The 21,556-nt window shown below is 43.5% G+C and overlaps 1 protein-coding gene across 1 annotated transcript in view; it reads right to left on the bottom strand.

Annotated features, from left to right (window-relative positions):
• sulf2a (sulfatase 2a) overlaps positions 1-15,733 on the bottom strand; it is a 38,208-nt gene extending 22,475 nt beyond the window's left edge. The window contains exon 1 of the mRNA XM_078247851.1: positions 15,615-15,733. The gene's annotated coding sequence lies outside the window, so the exon portion shown is untranslated. The remainder of the gene's footprint in view (positions 1-15,614) is intronic.
• Between the last annotated feature and the right edge of the window lie 5,823 nt (positions 15,734-21,556).

Here is a 21,556-nt window from a genome sequence, read left to right on the forward strand (position 1 = left end):
CAGTGCAGCCAAATGACTTCTGCATGACATTGCGTAACTGCAGCACTAATGAGAAATTAAACATATACAGGTGCTGGTCAGATAATTAGAATATCATGAAAAAGTTGATTTATGTCAGTAATTCCATTTAAAAAGTGAAATTTGTATATTACATTCATTCATCACACACAGAGTGATATATTTCAAATGTTAATGTCTTTTAATTGTGATGATTATAACTGACAACTAATGAAAATCCCAAATTCAGTATTTCCGAAAATTAGAATATTACTTAAGACCAATACAAAAAAGGATTTTTAGAAATGTTGGCCAACTGAAACTGAAATATGAACATGAAAAGTATGAGCATGTACAGCACTCAATACTTAGTTGGGGCTCCTTTTGCCTGAATTACTGCAGCAATGTGGCGAGGCATGGAGTCGATCAATCTGTGGCACTTATCCCTATTGCTTGTACACTTTTTTTCTACCACATCTTTTCCTTCCCTTCGCCTCTATTAACATGTTTGGACACAGAGCTCTGTGAACAGCCAGCCTTTTTAGCAATGACCTTTTGTGTCTTGCCCTCCTTGTGCAAGGTGTCAATGGTCGTCTTTTGGACAGCTGTCACATCAGCAGTCTTCCCCACGACTGTGTAGCCTACAGAACTAGACTGAGGGACCATTTAAAGGCCTTTGCAGGTGTTTTGCGTTAATTAGCTGATTAGAGTGTGGCACCAGGTGTCTTCAATATTGAACCTTGTCACAATATTCTAATTTTCTGAGATACTGAATTTGGGGTTTTCATTAGTTGTCAGTTATAATCATCAAAATTAAAAGAAATAAACACTTGAAATATATCAGTCTGTGTGGGATGAATGTATACATTATACAAGTTTCACTTTTTGAATGGAATTACTGAAATAAATCAACTTTTTCATGATATTCTAATTATATGACCAGCACCTGTATATACATATATCAGAACCACACAGGGGGTTAAGACTGGAGTACAGAAGGGAGACCTCCACACAATATATATATATATATATATATATATATATCTTAGCAAATATGATCTGCTAAGAACTGCATAAAACAAAAAAAGCTTGATGAGAGGAACGTTATTGGGCTGCACACAGTGATATGTATCTGCTCAGGGCAATGAAATTAACCCTCTAGTTTGTAAGCTGCACACATGTTGGTAGAATTGGATCATGTTCCACAGGACTCCTAGATTTTAAGTTGTCATTTGTTGTGTTTTAATTACATGCCATTTATCTCCCATCATCAAATTAGCACCTGCATTGGGGACTGCTCCTAATGGCCCTGACTTAATGATGATTACAGACAATATCGGTTTAAACTTTCAGTAAACAACTGCCCCCAGCCCGCAGAATAAATTACAGCCCAGATTATTCAATATGCTGGCTGGAAGTTACAGTTCAGCTGCTGAAGAAGTAATCACTTCTACAGACTCGGGATTCTTTTACTCGACTGATAAACAGTGGCTCTTGACAGCAGAGGGATGTTTTACCCTGTGGTGGTGGGGGTCTTTGGGCGCAGTGAGGACCATCTTCTCTGTTGTTAAGCATACCCTTGGGGGTTGGAGAGGCGACAACCACTTCTTTACTTCTTCACTCCGCCCATTCTCTGTCCTAACCTCCCTACCCCTCGCTAGCTGGCTTTCTCCTGGCCCCTTTGTCGGAGGATTACTGGGGGTTTAGAGACGCACATACTGATCCCTCCCTCCCCTATCAGAACCACACAGGGGGTTAAGACTGGAGTACAGAGGGGAGACCTCCACACAATAATCTGAATTACAGAGGCTTTCTATGTATAGCCACTTATATTCCCCCCATTTGCTCTACTCACCACAAAGCGCTATTCAGTGCTTGTGGTTTTCTCAGCAGGAATCTTGGGATATATGCCAAAACCCAGAGAAGATATTTTGAATCTGTAACAACACCTAGAGAGTTCAGAGAGTGTGTTTTTTGAACTAAAGTCTTTGTCATTTGTTCAGTTTAAACACAAACATGTGTGATGGTCCTTGTAATCATCCACGGTAAACGACCAACATAGAAAATACCCACGGCAAACAAACCAGCCTCAGGTGAAACCGCAGCGATGTGTAGTTGCACGCGGTCAACACACCCTGCCCACATTATCCCTCCATATTGTGAGAGAGTGCAGGCTGTCTCCTCCTCAACAGGGCGGTATCCATCTCTCTCTGCCTCGTCCCCTGGACAGCTGCCCAGACAGCCCATCTGTCTGTGCTGACCTGTGTTTGGGACCATGGGGGGAGCCTAAGTGGTCCATGAAGGGGGTCTCTGGCATGTTGCCTGCCCGGTAATGACAGTTAAGCTGCCAGCGGCTTGCCTAACAGCTCTGGAGGTCTCTCTGTGGTGCTACAATATTGATATTGTATCGGGTTAAAAAGGGCTTGGCAGCCTTTTAATGATAGCTCAGATTGATCAAGTGGTAGTGGCCCTCCCTTTACTGTGGATGCTGCTCATTGGCTGTCCCTGCAGGCTTGACCCCTCTGATCTCTATCACTGACTGAGGAGGGAGACAAACACACTCATGCCCACATTACATAGTCACACACACAAACACACACACACATGCTGGCACGTGTATACTCATGTACAAATGTAGAAATGCTAAAGATATCAGGAGGAATGTTGTTTAGTTAGTAGTTACAATTAGTTGTAACTGAAATAGTCACGGGTAGGGCTGGCTATATCGTTCAAAGAATTTTGATAGCGGTTCCTGAACGATACTTTTTTAGATACCAATTTTATAAAATCCATTTCAAAAAGAAATTACAACAATACACATAACGGCACAAATATTTTTGATTTATTTTTAAGCTCCTACTACATGAGCCCCATCTCTGTGCTAACGTAGAGTTTTTCCTGCGTGTCTCTACGACATTAGACAGCCAATCACCAGCATGATTAGATCTTGGTAGAAGCATGCTGCGTGTTTATTGGCTCACTGACGCTGATGACATTTGCTCCTTAGGTATTGAAATTTGGTGATATACTCGATACTAAGGAGGAAATTCGGTGCCTAAAAAGTATCAAATTCAGTACCCAGCCCTAGTTACGGGCAAAAGTACTTGCTTTTGTTACAAACATACTCCGCCTAAAGGCCGTGACACACCAACCCGATAATCGGCCGTCGGACAGTCTGGCGAGGTCGGTGACTCAAGTCTGTTTGGTGTGTTCCGTGCCGTTGTCCGTCGGAGGGGCCGTCGGCCTTCATTTTGGCCGACCTGACTTGCTGGGTCGGAGGGTGGGCACTGCCGGCAGTCGGACTCAATGACCAATCTGATTGGTGGAGTGCTAACCCGGAAATGGCGAGCGGGATGAGTGACGAACGCCTCTCAAAATCTGACGAAAATCTTTTAAACTGACCTTTGTCGATCTGAAATGAAGACAGATTCAGCAACTGCACGGCCTATTTTCAGAAGTTTTCAGAAACACGTTTCAGTGAACTATTTTCATAAAATACGAGATCATATTTCGAACAAGCCGCCATTATCGGTCAGCTGGAGATGCCAGACCCACGTGACGCGTTTGTCATTTCCGGTTTTCATTTTTTGTATTATGTCTCGCACACGTGCAGAACGTATGCTCGAGTCGGCGTCGCTTCGGTGCGTTCCAAGACACTTTTTGGACCTCAGGGAGCCGACTGATCAGTCCGACTGCCTTTTCTGCTGACGGTCAGCCGTCGGGATGGTGTATCAGGGCCTTTAGAGCATCATAAAGGTTCAGGTGCCAGTGGTGATGGAGTCTGTTTGCAACAGCTGAAACAAAATGTAACTGTTAAGGGACTCAATCGGTCGCCAAAGTCATCAAGTTTAAAATACTACTGGCAGTTAACTTTACTAGAACATAATTGAAACTTGAAATCGACTTATAAAGTAAAATATCGGTTCGGTTTTAGTCTGCATGTCGTAATAAAAAGAGCAAGTTGCTGCCATCTCAATTATTTTTCGCCCAAACAGAATACTTTATCAGCACTTCCACAGAAAACAACATTTCAAACTTTAAAGAAAAATCTAAACAATAAACAGATAGTCAGATTGAGAAAGGAGAAAAATATCTTTAAACCACCTGCCTGTCATCCTCTATAATGGAACTTCACCTTGCTGTCCCTCCTCCTTCTCCTCCTCCTCCTCTTTACCTGCCTCCACAGGCTCATGTCAAGGTCACAGCAGTGGTCTCTGGGACTTGACTTTCTCCTATTAGACCTCCATTAGGCTTCTGTCAGACAGGCAGCCAGCTGTCGGCCCCCTGTGGTTGTGATCATGACCCACTCAACCTCTGGACCCCCCTGGGATCTACAGCAGGGAAGTAACAGGATGGAGGTAGAAATGAAACCCTGCTTAGTACTCAGAGGAGAGGACATTGTGATTACTTTTCAGCAGCCTTTACTCCTAAAGCAACCGAGAGACCATTCCACGCCTGTACTGCCGATCGGTCACACTGAAAAGTGATGTGAAAAAATTCAAGTACAGAAAGCACTGGATTTGCACGGGTGGAAATGGTACATGTTGTGATTATGTCCTCTTCAAAATGTTCTCTACACACACCCGATGGCTACCTGCCGCCTTCTTTTTCAGTTTTCTTACTCTCTCTTTTATTAAACATGAATTAGCAGCGCCTTGATCAGGTTCATCACCCTTGTGTTGTAATTAGTGCTGTGTCAGAGTGCGGCCCCATTTCACTAATAGAGTAATTACTGCACCAGCGGCCAGCTCTCTGACCTCCTTCACCCCACCCCCACACACCTTCAAACCTTTCTATCAGCTCAGATGGAACATTAGGCATCAGACAGGACAGGAGATATAGCCAGCTTTTCAACTCGGGGGAATTAATAACCTTTTACTGTGGATCACCCTGAATGAAAAGGTCAATTACATTCATGAGAGAAGCGTTGTGGATGAATGTTTGCATTTAATGAGCATTGCATAGCACCAAGATTGCTGTTGAACTCCCCTACATGTGAAGTAGAAAAGAGTAGTACAGCCAATTCAAGACACACATAAAATAGCCAGTAAATTCATAGGGTAAGCAGACAAGAGAGGGAGAGCGATATACTGCCTTGGCCTATGGAGTAGAGAGTGACAATCTTTTACTGCTGTAGAGATTCAATTACTTATCCCTACATTGCAATTAAGGGAGGGTGAGACACTACAGGCAAATGATATGGGGGTTCAATCAGAAGAAGATATCTTTACCAGATGCCCTCCATTTTTACAGGGTGGGCAGCAATGACAATTGGTGCTATCCTGTGTTTGGTAAGCTCCTTGTACAACACAACTGTGATTAAAAGCTATTAGAGCAATTATCTTAACGGCAGGAGAGCTGGGGATCAGAAGAGAAGAAGAAGGCTTTTTGTGGAATTCAGATGAAACCTCCTTTCAGCACCATCGCCCCAGATAGCTTAAGATAGCTGAGTGGTTAACACACACATGCACGCACGCACGCACGCACACACACATATACACACACACACACACACACACACACACACACACACACACACACACACACACACATACTTTCTTCACAGCCAGCCACTTCCTTGCAAATAGCGAACTGACTTCCCAGCCAGCTGATGGGAGCTGACATACAGCAAAGGAATGAGCTGCTTCTGTGTTGTTACTATAAAGCTTGACCAAAGTGCAGAGTGGCCTCTCTGTGTGTGGCGCCGCAGGTTGGCACCCTCACAGGGGGCTTTATTGGGGTGCCGTCCTGAGCGTCAGGCAGCATGCCCGATGTTGACAAAGCCTGGTATCGCCTGCTGTCAGCCCATTCTGTGTGCACCCAGCGGAAAGAATCAATTAGGCCGAGCTCACAACAGAGCACTTTAATATTTGACTTTTAATCAGTGGGCAGAAGTCAGGCTGGGGCATGAAAGCAAGCTGGCAGTTCCCGTCTTGCTCGTGTGGAAAATGAGGGACAGGAAAATGCTCCCGGAGCCCCGCAATGCGCATCATATACCCCAGAGAGGATGTGAGAAATCAGTCTGAGGAGGAATTGCCACCAATAACAGACAGATCTTCCAAAGTGTTTGGGAAAAATATTATAATATTTTGTCACTTACAAGATATCAAAAGCACCTTATGCAACCAGCTGCAAGAAATGGAGAAGAAATATCACATAACGCTCTTCGTAAACAACCAGAGCTCTGAGGAAGGGACAGTGGTTTAAGAGAAGAAAACAAAATTGATGAGGTCTTCACTTGGCAGATGAAATGCTCCTTTGAAGAATTTCTCTTGAAGACTGCACTGCCGAAGGCCACCTCTGCCAGCAAGAAGAGGAGGAAGAAAGAAAGAGGTGAATGCTGTCCTCACGCTGAGGTTTTGAAGTGGAGATCAGTCCTCAAACATAACAGCTTACCTAAGACACATCATTCACCTGTCTCCTCTTGCTAGTTTCACAGAGACAAGAAGGAAAATCAAAGTTCAGCTCCCTTAAATGCTCTGTGACGAAAAGTTGTGTAGCTAGGCGTGTCTTTTTTTCCACCAACAATACACTGAAACAATCCTGATTATATTAGGAGCTGTTTGTAGCAAGTTGTTTGTTAATCAAAAGGGAGAGCTGCTTACAGTCATGCATACCAATGTTTTTGCAAGTGATAATGAGTCAGCTGTGCACAGCTGTGTACATAATTTGCCCACATGTGCTGAGAGCTGCTTCATCTGTTGCTATCCAACTGTTCACACAGGATGATTCTGATCGCAGCAGCAACATAAGCATGTTACTGGTAAACAGCCAACAGGACAGTGGTAATTGGGAATGTGTCCAGAACATGCAGATTTATTGGCTCTTTAAAACACTGTTGGCACAATGTTTTAACCCCAGTGCCTCTAACTACTGATTTAAAGCATTAACCATGGCCTCATCATTGCCTAATTAATGGAGACATGAAGCTAGACCAAAGCCACACGGGGTGAAGGCGATTTTTCAGCTACTGATATAATAATTCTGAGCTTTGTAGCTTGCTCATTAATTCTTATTCTCACTGACCCCCGCTTTCTGCATCTATCACTTCACTCTCTTTTCTCTTCTCTTCATAATCACCGTTTGGACTGACGGACGCTGTGGCCACAACACAACCGCGACACCCACAGCTCTCTTTGATCATCAAATCCAAATCAGTGAGGCCAACAACCATCCTCTTATTCATTCAGAATGAAATGCTAATCATTGACAGGTGGATCAAATGAGGTGTGTGAGTTGCCTCTGGAGGTGACAAATCTATCCCCCACAGTAAATAAAACATTGACGTCAACTGTAGCCCGCTGTGTTTGTTTCCTTTGAGGTCTGTAGAATCCATGGGAACAGGAACAATAATGTATGTGATACCCAGATAGGTGGAAAGATAGATACTGTAAATAGATAGATACAGTAGATAGGCAGACTGCACTGGAGACAGTGAACCTTGCACAGTTGGGCGCTGTGATCACATGCAAAAGAAAGTAAATATAGTAGCTGTGGCAACATAACAAAAAACCTACATCCACACATGCAAGTCAACTCTATATGTGCTATATGTGTGTGAGAGGGTGAAATGAGAGGGCAGAAGGAGATTTAACTTTCACATTGTTTTCACATGGTGAACAGCCTTACCTTCCTTTCTAAACTAGCTGTCTGGTTCTCCTCTCCCACATAAATCAACCTCTGACTGCCAAGTTCTGTAAGCAAACACAAAGTCCAGAGTGGATAATACTATATCTTTTATAATATCTTGTATCCATGCTCTTCTGTCTTTGTTTTTTTTTATAAATCGTGTATGCATTCTGGTTCACCCCTGGCTGATGCTGCCCTGTATTGTCTCTGTCCTCCCTAACAGACACCATTAGCCATTAGTCCAGATGCAACTTCCAGTCACCACTTCTCCTCACATATACCCCAGGGATAGTGACACATCTGTTTTAGACGAAAAACACTGCAACGATGTGGTAGGATGTGGAGATAATAACCACATACTTCATGTCAGTCCACATGGTATCCGCAAAAGGTAAAATCCATATTTGACTGATGCTGTGACGCCTGAGGGAGCAGACAATAGTTCAGGAGGTGGTTTAATTAGACCTAGACCAGACATAGATTAACAATTGTTACATTTTTTTATATAATTACACCCTCCAGAAAATGTTTAGTGATAGTAATAATAATTATCTGTCTATCTAATAATCTGTTTGTAATGCTGTAAGCACTGCTCACTTTCAGTCAGGCAAACAAGTAAGTCCTTATACTGCTTTAAACTAGCTGTTCGAGCAGCAGAGGTACAGAAAAATAGCTGTTTTCACCCAGCTATTTCCATCACATCTTTTCCAACACTATCTCCAACAGCCTCCATGTGATCTTGTAAGCTACAAGGCCTTGTTCTGCATCTGCCTGTGAAGACATGTTGACAGGAGTGGAGCTGTCTTATCCATGTTCTGATTGGACAGGTGTCAGCGTGTCCAGCATGTAAACATCTGAGCCAAGCCAGCTTTGACAAGTCCATAACCACTCTGTGAAATCTTGGCCTTAATCTCTCTCTAGTCTCTACTGATGACGCCTCAAATGTCGTATGTATTCTTTGGAGAAATGCTATGCACCCAACAATGTGGTGATGCGCACACAAATGTTATGTGCAGCAAGGCTAAGAATACACTGGAGAACCTTATAAGCCCACATGCATCTCACTGCCAAGTCACATCTCTGACCCCAGCTGCTCTCTGTCCGAACCAGCTCTGCAAGCCACTCATGGGCATCAAAGAGAGTAGGGGCTAGACACCTGTGCCTGTCTATCTGTCTGTCTGGAGCAATATAAGGCTTGCTTTTCACTGTGAAGAATATTTGTAGATAGCGTAAAGTGCTCATATTATGCTCATTTTCAGGTTCATAATTGTATTTAGAGGTTGTACCAGAATAGGTTTATGTGGTTTGATTTTCAAAAAACACCATATATTTGTTGTACTGCACATTGCTGCAGCTCCTCTTTTCACCCTGTGTGTTGAGCTCTCTGTTTTAGCTACAGAGGGAGACATCTCATTTCTGTACCATCTTTGTTGGGAGTCGCACATGCGCAGTAAGTACTGCTAGCATGTCAGTTGCAGAGTATGAGGACGTGCCACGCTAGCAGCTAGGCGAGCATTATAACGTGTGTTACAAAGTGACGCCCGTTTGTCACGGAAGTAAAGGCTGGACTACAATAGAGCTGTTTGGAGCAGTTTGTGAACAGTGTTTTCTGTTGGAGATGGTAAGTCCCTTTGGGGTGGACTTTGGGCTTTTTCACTTTGTAAACCTATAATGTGCACAAAAAAGATATATAACACAATAAAGGAAAGGGGAAAAGCCAAAAAGCACAATATGATCACTTTAAAACATCTGAAAGCAAGGACACAACATGGATGAGGAATTTCAGTTGTGTGCAACAATACAAACCAGGAGACACATCATTTATTTTGACAGGATTCTTTTTTGGCCAAAGATGACATCTAAATAAACTTAAACTTGCAGTATTCAGCAGACAGCGCAGGCTGAAAATGGCAAAAGTGATTTACTTTCCTTTTCTCTAGCTAAAATAAAGGAGTGACAGATTTAATATAAATAAGCAGAGAGGGGGAGGAAGAAAGGGACATGATTGGAGAAGGCTGTGGGTGACAAGGCACTGTGACAAGCGTGGCAACTGAGAGAAAATGCGACACCTGGCCTTGTCCTTGATGTGAATAAGAGGATGATACATCAAAAAGTGACAGGGCAGAAAGATGGCTATTACCCAGGCGGAGAGGAAGATAAAGAGGAAGAACAGGAGAAAGTGACTATTTTTAGCAGTGGTGTAAAAATACGCCAGGGGTTCATTTAATATTCCTTTCCATAAAACGCTCCTGTGTTAATAAATCATGTTTTATTAGTTGCAATTATCTCCTGTCCTTGGCAGAGTTACACCAAAACTGTAATGGCATTTCGAAGCATTCCAGCAAGAGATGAAATGCCCACATCAAGTAACAGCAATCAGGCGACTCCATCCTCTTCTGACTGAGATAAGATGGAATGAGCCGTCTGTCTGTTGATCGTGATCATGTTTGACCGAGAGGGTAAATGAGCGGAGCCCGAGGCTGTGTTTACTTTGATTGGCTGCATTCTCCCTTTCGGGGAAGGAGGCTGATTGATTTCAGTAGGCTGGAACCCCGGCTCTGCCCCTATTGATCCCTTATTCCCAGACCTGTCTCTTCTGCAATTAAGAGTTCACTAAACCGGCGCTATGGACCACTCCTAATGAATGCCACCTCCCTGCCAACAACTCCATGTTGCATTCACTACGCTGTCTGTCTCTGGTGCTTTCTTACTTCATTTCTCACTTTCGTCTACTACATCTCCACTCCTGTCGTAGTTAATGCTCAGTCACATCTGAACAATAATGGTGGAATTGATCTGGATTTTTCATATAACATTAGCAAAGGAATTCCACAGTTCATTAAACATAAGCTCGCGGTATACAGTCCAAATCTCTGTAGATCAATGAGAATCAACTGCTTCACCAGCGGCCAGATTTGAGGGATTAGAACCAATTGAGCTACTTTGAATATAGAAATCTGGGATGTGTCTGGGTGTCAGGCGAGGAAGATCAAAAGATTCATTAGATTAGAATTAGATCAAACACAGTCAAAAGTTGTGAGGACAGAGAGAGGAGTGTGTGAGAGTGGTCGATGTGAGAGAAACAGAAATCCAGACATAGGAGCCAAAAAGCTGTCTGACTCAGAATCAATTTAATTGCCAGGTACATATACAGATACAAGGAATCTGCCTGTGTTTCTGTCTTTCTCCAGAGCTATTGGCACATCAATCTCTTGATCTGCACACCTTGAGGGTGCAGTCAGAAAAAAGCAGTTCAGACACAGGCCAGTTATGCCCCGATGCACCCGGCCTTAAACCCATAATCCCACTGCTTTGGTGGAGTGAGAAAATCCAATTTCAGAGATCTGTAATTCCATAAACCTTATTAAGCACAACAATAGCTGCTACACCCTGAGGGAGAGGCATGAGGGAGGGGTGAGTGTGCGGAGGGGACTGGGTAGCTGAAGTTATGACCAGGCCAAACGCAGCGACAGAGAGAGTGACGAACACAGAAATGGAGATTAAGGTAGAGTCAGAGTGTAGCACATCAAAGAAAGAAGAGAAGAAGACAGAAGTGTTCTAGCATGGACGCACTTCTAGTAGGTTACCATGACTAGGTACAACATGATGAAACACTAAGATTCAAAGGGTAAAAATCACTTGCCAGTCACTATGTACAGTCGTTGTCCTCACTGCTGCTGAATTCCTCGCCCTGTTTCACCCATGTCACATTATTCAGTGTCGTCTTAAATTTGCCACTGCTTATTTATCAAACAATCCCTTCTTTGCATTAAAAGCCTGAACAGGGCAGACGGTTTTGGGTGATGCTTCGTACATATGAATAGAAATCCAGAATAGAAAATAATCTGTTTTATTTGGTTTGGGTTATTGTGCCCTACCATCACCACTGCATCCTGTATTCATTTAATTGTAACATCAATGGGCCGCTTAGACTGCTGTTATGTGAGTACTCTCATTGATTGTTTGCCTAAATCCAGGAGAGTGGGGTGTGTCTGTTTGTTTTGCTGTACTAATGGACACCATCTCAGCACACACACCTCAGTGAGAGTAGAGCCAATGTGCCAAGCAGTGGAGGAGACATGGTCATAAAAGAAAGAGACACAGACAGGATGAGAGATTGATCAATAAAAACACTTCAAATCCATACATGAGGAACTCAGGTGATGGGAATGAAGGTGAAAATAATTATGGTGATAAATAAATCCATGGTGATGAGACTTTGCTTTAAACTTAAAGCTATAGTGCGTAGTTTCGGCGCGTCCACACGGGACGATCCGTCCGTGATCGCGCACGCGCCCCCACCCCTCCTCCACGCAGTTGCTAGTAGCCGAGGAGAACACGGAGGATTAAAAAAACATGATGGACTCTTCAGAAGAGGTCATTATCTTTACTCGAGGTTCTGCGCGGGAAAGTCACCGGACGACACAATCTTCTGAACATAGTCATACTGAGAAATACAGAGAGAGCTGTGTGGAGCTGATATTTTTAATTAGCTTTGTAGCAACTCATTTGGCAATGGCTTGAATGTAACGGACGTTCATTAATATTAAAAGGTTATGCACTAAAGCTTTAAGTCAGACTTTGTCCCAATCACTGCTCTCAGCAACTGCAGTTAATTCTGTAATAAATTATTCACAACTGTAACAAAATTGTTGCAAAAGGCCACCGATAACCCCAGGATCTAACAGCTGATTAAAGGAGGAGATTTAATATAAAATTCAGAGATATAGCAGGGCTTTAGTGAGATCTTTGCTGTTTGGCATTGCAAGTGGGAAGGGGCCTCCAGCTGCTGGATCTCCTGAGACGGATTGGGCAGTGAAGCCCGTACTCTGTGGCCGGCAGGGTATAATTACATTTCCCTGCGGGGCACAGCCGCTGTTACAGCTCAGCCATATAGAGGGAAGAGACAGAAATCTGATTGCACTCACACAACACAGTTGAATGGCTGTCCACCCGTGAACATTGGGTTCACACGTACACACTGCGTACAGAGAGAGAGAAGACATACAAACACACACAGAATCACCTGCACGTATAAACACACAGCAATGTGCTTCTTTTTATTTGCTCCTGTCAGCTGTAGACTGTCTACTCTCCGCTCTCTACACAGAGTTAAGACGAGTGTTTGAGAGGCGTCATCAAAGAGCCCCTCTGTCTTTTTATCATTAGAGCTGAGAGGAGCACTGAATTTTACACACTGATCTCCTGATCCCGCCTCATCGCAGGACCCGTTAACAGCAGCTCATACATACAGATGAACTGGGACTCAGAGGGAACACGTGAGTGCTACTTACTTTCAGGCTACTTTTAATGTGTTCTACAGGAGCTCGGTGTGTGTGAGTAATGAAACACTAGTTATGTTTCCAGGTTTTAAGCTGAAATGTATGCAAAATAGAATGTAAATTAGTGTGTGTCCATTAAATAAATGTATGTGACTATATTTCAATATAGATATCTATTTATTCAGGCAGCAAGATTACACAATTAATCGTACACCGGTGACTCTGATACTGTATATCATGACATTTAATTGCTGCTTCTCACCTTGGATGCCAGTTTGTGTTTTGTGTTTGTTTTTAAACCACAGCATACCATTTATGTGCGCCCAGGAACCCTGCTCTCTCTTTATTCTTTATTTTTTGGGTCTGTCTGGTGGAGTGAAACCTCTTGTCAAGAGTAGACGAAGAAGCAGCTACCTCAGCTAAGCATAAAAACGTGTTATCACTATTTCAACTTTTCAAAATTTAATTAAAATTAAAAATGTGCATAAAAACAGCAAGTGGAGCAGGTGGAAGAAGCTGTAGCTCTGAGAGGGCTGAATGTAGCTAATGGGAGACATTATCTTTAAGACCCTCTAGTCTAACCTCACTGTGTCTAACCACAAAAGGTCAAGGCGGCGGTAAAACGAGCAGACACTGGCGCTGCCCCGGCCGCCTGCACGCCCGCAGAGCCTATGGAGCGGTGTCACCTTGGCTGCTGTCACTGATATCTGCCACCTGTCACCACGCTGCCCCTGCGGCCAGGGATGCGGCTGCGTTGAAAATGGGTTTGTCGATAGCACTTCCTCCTGAGAGTGGCGATGGGGGAACATGTCCTCTGCTTTCACCAACAGCTTGAGTCAACAGCTTCAGCATTAGCATACAATACATATTCATGCTGGTGTCTCCCTTCAACTGCAACGCCAGCCCTCCTGCACATTTTCTCATGTTGCTCATTTTTTACAAACGGAATGTCAAGTGCCCCATTTTCACCGGGAGTCCCACATGCCTCTTATGTATTCCCTGCACGGCCACTGCAAACAACGTCAACAGGTCTCAAGGTCGTGGGATCACACCCAGAGTAACGTGTGTGTGTGCGTGTGTGTGCGTGTGTGTGTGTGTGTGTGTGTGTGTGTGTGTGCGTGTGTGTGTTGTATGAGCTTGAGCACAAATGTGTGAGTGCACCTATTGTACGTTTGGGTTAATGCAGTGGAGATAAGTCACTATGATTTTGTCTGAACTTCCCATTACATTAGTGAGTGTAACCATGCAATTACAGCTTAGTGTGTGTAAATATAAAACTGAACAAAATGTTATATATTTGGGTGTGTGCATGTAAGTGCATGTACAGTATATGTATGTATGTGTGTGTGTGTGTGTGTGTGTGTGTGTGTGTGTGTGTGTGTGTGTGAGCAGAGTGTGTAGCATGCGGCTGTAGTCGTAACATGCCTGGGGACTAGCTGACAGGTAGACTAAGCAGGAGCATCCACCTCCAGTCCACTGGCATCTCAGTGGGAAAAGAGGCCAGTTGATGTGGGGGTTAGAGCTTCCATGGCAGAGTGCGTTGTGATAAATAATGAATGCTTAACGAATTCTCTGAATCTCTTCTTTAGTTTCCATTCATCCCTTCATCCTTGCATTCATTCATCCATCCACCCATATCGCTACAAACAGCACGGGGCGTTCAGCTGTCTCTATCATAAATATTTCAGCACTCCCACCTCCACTCTGCTACTCTTAACCATCACCACTTGGTGATGACACAGCCTTTTGACCCATAAAGATATTGACAAAACACATGATAGTGAGTACATTCACTGCGACCAGCCTTGAAGACTAAAGCTGTGCAGGCTTCTATAGGAGCAGCTGCGGCTGCAAATGTTGAAATGGCGACTCCTAAATGAATGCTGCGTGCCGGATACCTCCTCAGTGTCTACAAAAAGATCCCCATAAGGTAAACAATCCAAAACCGGTCCTGCCTTTGAAAGAAAAGTAATGTTTTAACTGTTGTAGTTGTTGTTTTTGCTCTAATTTCAAACCCCCACACACACATTGAGCAGGATTATATTTGGCTGAGTAAATACCCAAAGCAATGCTGAATCAATGAATGGTCCATATTTCGAAACACCACAGACTGTGAAATAGGAAGACAAAGAGAACTCATTACAAATTGGATTCAACAGCAAGACAGACCACAGACAGAACTATGAAAGCTGTCTTGACTTGTTTCATTGAGTGGATTTTCACAGATTCTGAACACAATCGTAATGTAATAATTGCTCTACTAAAGGATACTATTGTGTAGCAATGTGAACATCACCTAAAAGACAGATACTTGAAAAAGAGCTAAGGGAGACACAGCACATGTCGACAGCATCCAGCCCAAAGAAAGACCAACTTCTTCCACCAGATAAAGAGCAGCTCCTGTCCACGCTACTCTGACTCAAAGCCAGATTCTCTGTAAAAAGTCCAGTTCATCTGATGAACGAGAGGTCTTATCTCTGTTACCCCGATGAGCAGCACCGTTAGCGACTCCATGCATAAATCTCAGAGGCGAAAAGAACGGATGAGAGCATTCAAGTGTAAACTAGGGCAAAGCTTCAGCACTGTACCCTCTAGATACGCTACTCTGGAAGCAAGTCCTGTGAAGGAACAAGTGATCCGACACTGAGGGATACACATGCTGCTCTCTGTCATCTATCACACATGATCAAACACAAATTCACACACCTGTTCTGGCCAGTCCAGTACCATCCAGTCCTGTCCGGTCCGCTCAGATCTGGTCTCCTGTGCTGGCAGAGTAAGGAGCTCGGCTCACCCCCACGCAGCCCGGTGCAGACAGCTCACTGTTATAGATGCACTGACAAGTGAAAGGAGGGAGGCGTGGTTTCACATGAGATAAATAAAAGAGGGAGGGAAAGAGGGAGGAGAGAGGCTCCTTAAATCTACAATTCAATTTTGCCCTCACTCCTCTTTCATTTCTCTCTTCTTTCAGTATATTTCTGCTGGTGTTCTATTGCTCCTTCTCTTTTTCCATCCTCCTCCCTGCGTGTTATTCCTCACTGACTCTCTCTGTTTCTTTTAGTTTTAGTCCTTCTCCTGTGTTGCTTCCTGTTGCTTCTCTTTCTCCTTGTCACATTTAACTCTGTCTCTTCTTCTCTAGGCTCTCATTCATGGGGCAGTACGTGTAGTGTGTGTGTGTGTGTGTGTGTGTGTGTGTGTGTGTGTGTGTGTGTGTGTGTGTGTGTGTGTGTGTGTGTGTGTGTGTGTGTGTGTGTGTGAGAGAGACAGTGAAACAGGCCAGCTCCGGCCATCTGTTGGAGCCTGTGAGCTTCACCTATTCACAGTCTCATAAAGGCAGAGAGAGAGAAAGGAATGGGAGGGAACAAGGGATCAATCTTAATGCTGCAAGGGTGGGGAGGGAAAGCACAGCCTGGCACACACACCATATTTATCAGGATGGCACCCCTTTGGCGAGCCGGCGTGGGCACGCCTGCTCACTGGGTCCAGGCAGCACAGGGGATTTGGCTCACGATGCACAGGCATGCAGATAGAGGGAGATTGCACACCCAAACACACACACATACAAACACACAAATCCACAAAACCAATTTCCTCTTTGACAAAACAAACAGGATATATCAAGACGCATAGTCCTACAAACTCAAAGAGACAAGGGGGCGGAGGACAGGGGACAATTGAGCAAACTCACACAGATACACACACAAAGCCTTCCCCAAATCTTTCCATCTCAGCAGAGCTACATTTCCCTGCCCAGTTTAAGCCAGGTATTTCTCCTGAGTGCCGGTGTCACTCCTATCCCTGACCAGGAGGGAGAGGTTCGGCAGAGGGTGGCAGAGGGTGGCGGAGGGCGGATGCATCCATCACTGTCCGCATCAGCTATCCCATGATGGATGCGCCTGTTTATCCCTCTCTGCAGGTTATTTAGATGCAGTCACAGCCAGAGAGATTAGTGATGGAGAACCTCCGCACCTCCTAACCTCTCCTCCCACCCCATCTAATCAATAAACACTCTTATCTATTATCTGCATTTCGAGGTATTTCTCCATGGAAATTTGAAGCAGGGAGAGAAAGAGATTAATTGTGCACCCCCTCTCAGTGTTTTCAATTACAACGTCTGCAATGGATCATCTATCTGTCAGCTTGGCACAGTACGGTATTTGTGTCACTGCAAAGAGACGAAACCATGCTGTTTTGAGAAAATCAAACAGTATTTTTCTGGCCATGACTGTCTCAATGCAGATGCAGAACAAACGATTTAGAGCGTGGGATTGCATTTGAGGATAAAAGAAAATGATATTTCCTGCTATAACGTCAGGTGCATTCAACACTAATCCTGGTAAAAAAAACAACATTATCATTCAAAGCCAATTGGAACCATAAGCCCTTTGTAGGAATGGATCAGCCTGTTCTAATGTTATTCATAATCATGTTAACGGAATATGCTGCTAGAAAATTATTTATTTCTCCACTGTATGTATATCAGATGATGTCTGAGACTCTGGGACTGCTTACATAAAGAAGCCATCTAGCTGCTCTAACATGCTGGATTACAGACAATGCCCCAGAGACGGCCATGTTTTTCCTGTGCAGTGCTGACATGCCAACACAGAAGCCCAGTGACACCACTTTTGGACATGGTTTATTCATGCTCATACTCTGTCTCTCTTGCTCACTCTCACGCACATTTAAGCTGTGTCACACCATATTTCTAATTGAGTTTTACATCAACAGATGTGTTCTCCCATCAAACCAGTATATACAAACAGGGTAAAGTCTCCGTATGTAAACTAGACTGATTTATTTCAACCCCACTGGCTTTTGCGGAATTCCCACAGAGGGTCAGGAAGAAAAAACAGAAATGGAAAGCCAAAGAACAAAAAAACAAGATGCACAAAAAGAATACAAATGTCTGCATGAAGACAGAGAGAAACATGTGCACTTTACAGTTTTTTACAATTGTTTACACACTAAAATAAAAATGTCCACACAATTTGCAAAATTCTACTCCAATGAGCAAAACACCTCCACAGATTTGCAAAACATTACACACAGTGATTTGTAAAACGCTACACACATTTTCACACCGTAGACACAGATAAGGATTGTGAGGTTAAGAAGAAGAAGAAGAGTGAGAATGAGAGGGGGAGCTCAAAGAGGAAATGAAGGAGGTAGAGGAAGAGGAGAAGAAGGAGATAGAGGAAGAGGCCTAGGTAGGGGAAGAGGTAGAGAAGGACTTGAAGAGTTGATAGAACCTGAACAAAGAAGACGAGGACCAAATTTGACTCAAGAAATCCATGCAACACTTATTGACCCGGTTATCAACCATGGACTGACACAGATGGAAGCTGGACAAAGAGTTCAACCAAATCTCAGCAGAAATACTGTTGCGTCAGTAATTCGGACATTGCATCGAGAAAACAGGTAAGCTAACCACACAGTACATTGGAACTGAAGCTTGCTGTACTTATCATCAATATTGTTTACTCTGACATTTGACAGTAGGCTGCATGTGTATTTTTGTATATATCTTTTTTTACATAGGATTGAGGGTCGAGGACACCAAGGTGGAAGGGGCCCTATGTTCACTCGTGCACAAGAGGCCGCCATTGTGAACATGGTTTTGACCAATAATTGTATCAGGTTGCGAGAAATCCAAGCCAATATCATCAATGATGACCATATTTTCAATAACATCCAACGAGTCTCTCTGTCAACGTTAGGTCGAATCCTCAAGAAAAATCAAATATACATGAAGCAACTGTATCGGGTACCATTTGACAGAAATTCAGAGAGAGTGAAACATCTGCGCAATGAGTATGTGGAGGTATGTATTGTTCATCTTACTATGGTGTGGTATTGTGCACTGCTCATAATGTTCTGGCACAAGAAAATACTGTGCAATAGACATTGAACAGCATCCTATTGTCTTTTACTGTGCTTCAGAGAGTCTTGCAAATGGATGCAACATGAATTTATATATGTGGATGAGGCTGGATTTAACCTTGCGAAAACAAGAAGAAGAAGAGGGAGAAATGTAATTGGACACAGGGCAATCACCAATGTGCCAGGGCAGCGAGGGGGGTAACATCACCCTTTGCACTGCTGTTACACAAAATGGGGTCCTCCACCACCATGCAAATCTGGGCCCCTATAATGCAAATCTAATACTTGCATTTCTTGACAGATTGCACGAGACTGTCACAGCATTAAACCAAGTGGACCAGATGTGGTACATTGTCGTTTGGGACAATGTCTCATTCATTGTTGGTTTTATAGTAGGCCTATTTGTGTACATTCTCCCTATATCTCAAACTAATCATGAAGAATGGTGTGGGTTTGTCACTATTTTTTTGTCATCTAAATAATCCCTTACAAAATGTCTGGCCAAAAATCTAGCACATGCTATTTCCTAAAATTAGTTTTTTTACAAATGTGTTTTTTATTTATCACAGCAGTGTGAAACTGGCTGCAATAGCGTCTGATCATTGAGGACTGTGTTGGTTAAATGAAAACTAATAGCATTTTCACAAATATGTGTATATGTTTTGACTGAAGTGTGTCATTTTGCAAACAATCTAGGAATTATGCAAATTGAGTGTGGTGTTTGGATAATTGTGATTATATTTCGTAAAAAAGAACCCGGTTTTCAAAATTGCGTGTAAACAATTGAAAAAAACCGTAAAAGCACAGAAAGAATCCAGACCTTAGGGAACACATTTTTTGCTTTTCTGCTTTCTGCTTCATTAGACACAAAGTGGGTAAGGCCTTGTGCATGATAGTGCCAAGGCAGGTGTATAAATAAGAATGATTGATTTCCATTCTGATAGAAGAAAGACAGCCTTGCTCTATCCTGCTGAGATCTTGTCCTTGGCTGGGAGTGTGCTTTCACAAATGAATTTGTTCCTTTTCTGCACTGTGTGTGCCAGGCTGATAAAAATATCCCCTGTCAGCTGGTTGCATGACGAGGGGAGGACTCCAGTGCAAATGAGGCAGACCCCCTCACTATCTTCTCCTCCTCCTCACCAGCTCTATCTATCTCTGAGAGCACTCCTCCTATTATTCTCTTGGTTTGGATAGTTCAAGGCTGATGATCCCTCAACCACCACCACGCACACACATCCCCTACACCCTGCCCTCCATCCATTCTGTGATTCTCTGTGTGAATGTGTGTGTGCATGTGTGTGTGTGTGTGTGTGTGTGTGTGTGTGTGTGTGTGTGTGTGTGTGCAAGTGGGTCCTGTGCAGAGACAGCTCTACATCACCATGACTACATCACAAAGAGACACAGAGATAGAGAGAAAAACAGAAAGTGAGAGCCCAGGAGCTGACAATGTGGGGACTCAGGGACACAGGATTGACACAACTGAGGATGAGAGAGCAGTCCTGGCACCATGAAACAATTCTCCTGAAAGTAGCACAGTGCCTGCTGCAGGTAGAAGTAGTAAAAGGGCCATCTAACCTCTGAGCATGTGACTTCAGAGGCAGACAGTCACATTATAACAGAGACGTTCACAAGTTATTTTTTGGAAGGCCAAGTCAAGTCTCAAGTCTTTGAGGGGCAAGTTCAAGTCAAGTCTCAAGTCTTTTGCCACGAGTCCAAGTCAAGTCTCAAGTCTCTGGCCATCTGATCTGGATACAACTATAAAGATACAATGTGCCTGTTCCCAGCATTAGCACAACACTTTGCAATGGTTAGCTTGTTACCTGTGACGATATATGCTAAATTTAATGTCTCTTTTACATTAGCAAGTGACTGACTTATCTGGATGCGTTTGGAGATGCCAGATGAAGTTCGACGTTGTTGATCCGGCATCATTTATCTTGGTGCCACACACCTTGCATGTAGCTGTTCACTTACTGCCACTGTTTACCAAGTTATTGAAAGCGAAACTAATGACAAAAGGCACAACTCCGGGAGGACTTGGTGTCGCCATCGGCAATGTATTTTTTGATATGTGAGTATGCACATGCATTACGTTGCACATTATGGCAAAAGGCAGGGGACATGCAGCTTGTCATACGTTTCCCAAATGTATATGCGCCAATAAAAGAAAATAGAAATACATGAATGAATTTGGATTTAAAAAGCAATAATTGCATGAAAACAGGTTGTTGACGAGTCTTGAAGCTTGAGTCCGAGTCAAGTCTGAAGTCTTTTGGGTCGAGTCGCAAGTCAAGTCTGAAGTCAGCTGTTTGTGCGACTTAAGTGCGACTCAAGTCCGAGTCTCAGACTCGAGTCCCCGTCTCTGCATTATAACTACCCCATCATCCTGCTCACTTTGTATAGACTCAAACATACTATAAGCATGTCTCCAGTGTGTGTTAAAATACAATGACCAGACACAAACTACACACACAAACACAGAACATTAAACATATGTCGAGAGGACAGCTTTCTTGGCTGACTACAAAGGCCAGGCATGGATTAGCTGAATACCCTGACATCATTACATCCTGGCAATGATACACACCACACTTTGTCCTGTCATGTCTACTGTATTATCCTCTTATTTATTTCATCCCTCCTGTCACCGTCACATCACACACTCCCATTGAAAATATAAATAGTTGATAAGTCAGTAATGAGCGTCCATTATTTTCCAGCAGTTGGTTCCATATCCTGAAGTGATGTTATAATTCATTCATGAG

Source organism: Sander vitreus, chromosome 4, assembly GCF_031162955.1.
Source record: "Sander vitreus isolate 19-12246 chromosome 4, sanVit1, whole genome shotgun sequence".
Classification (NCBI taxonomy): Eukaryota; Metazoa; Chordata; class Actinopteri; order Perciformes; family Percidae; genus Sander; species Sander vitreus.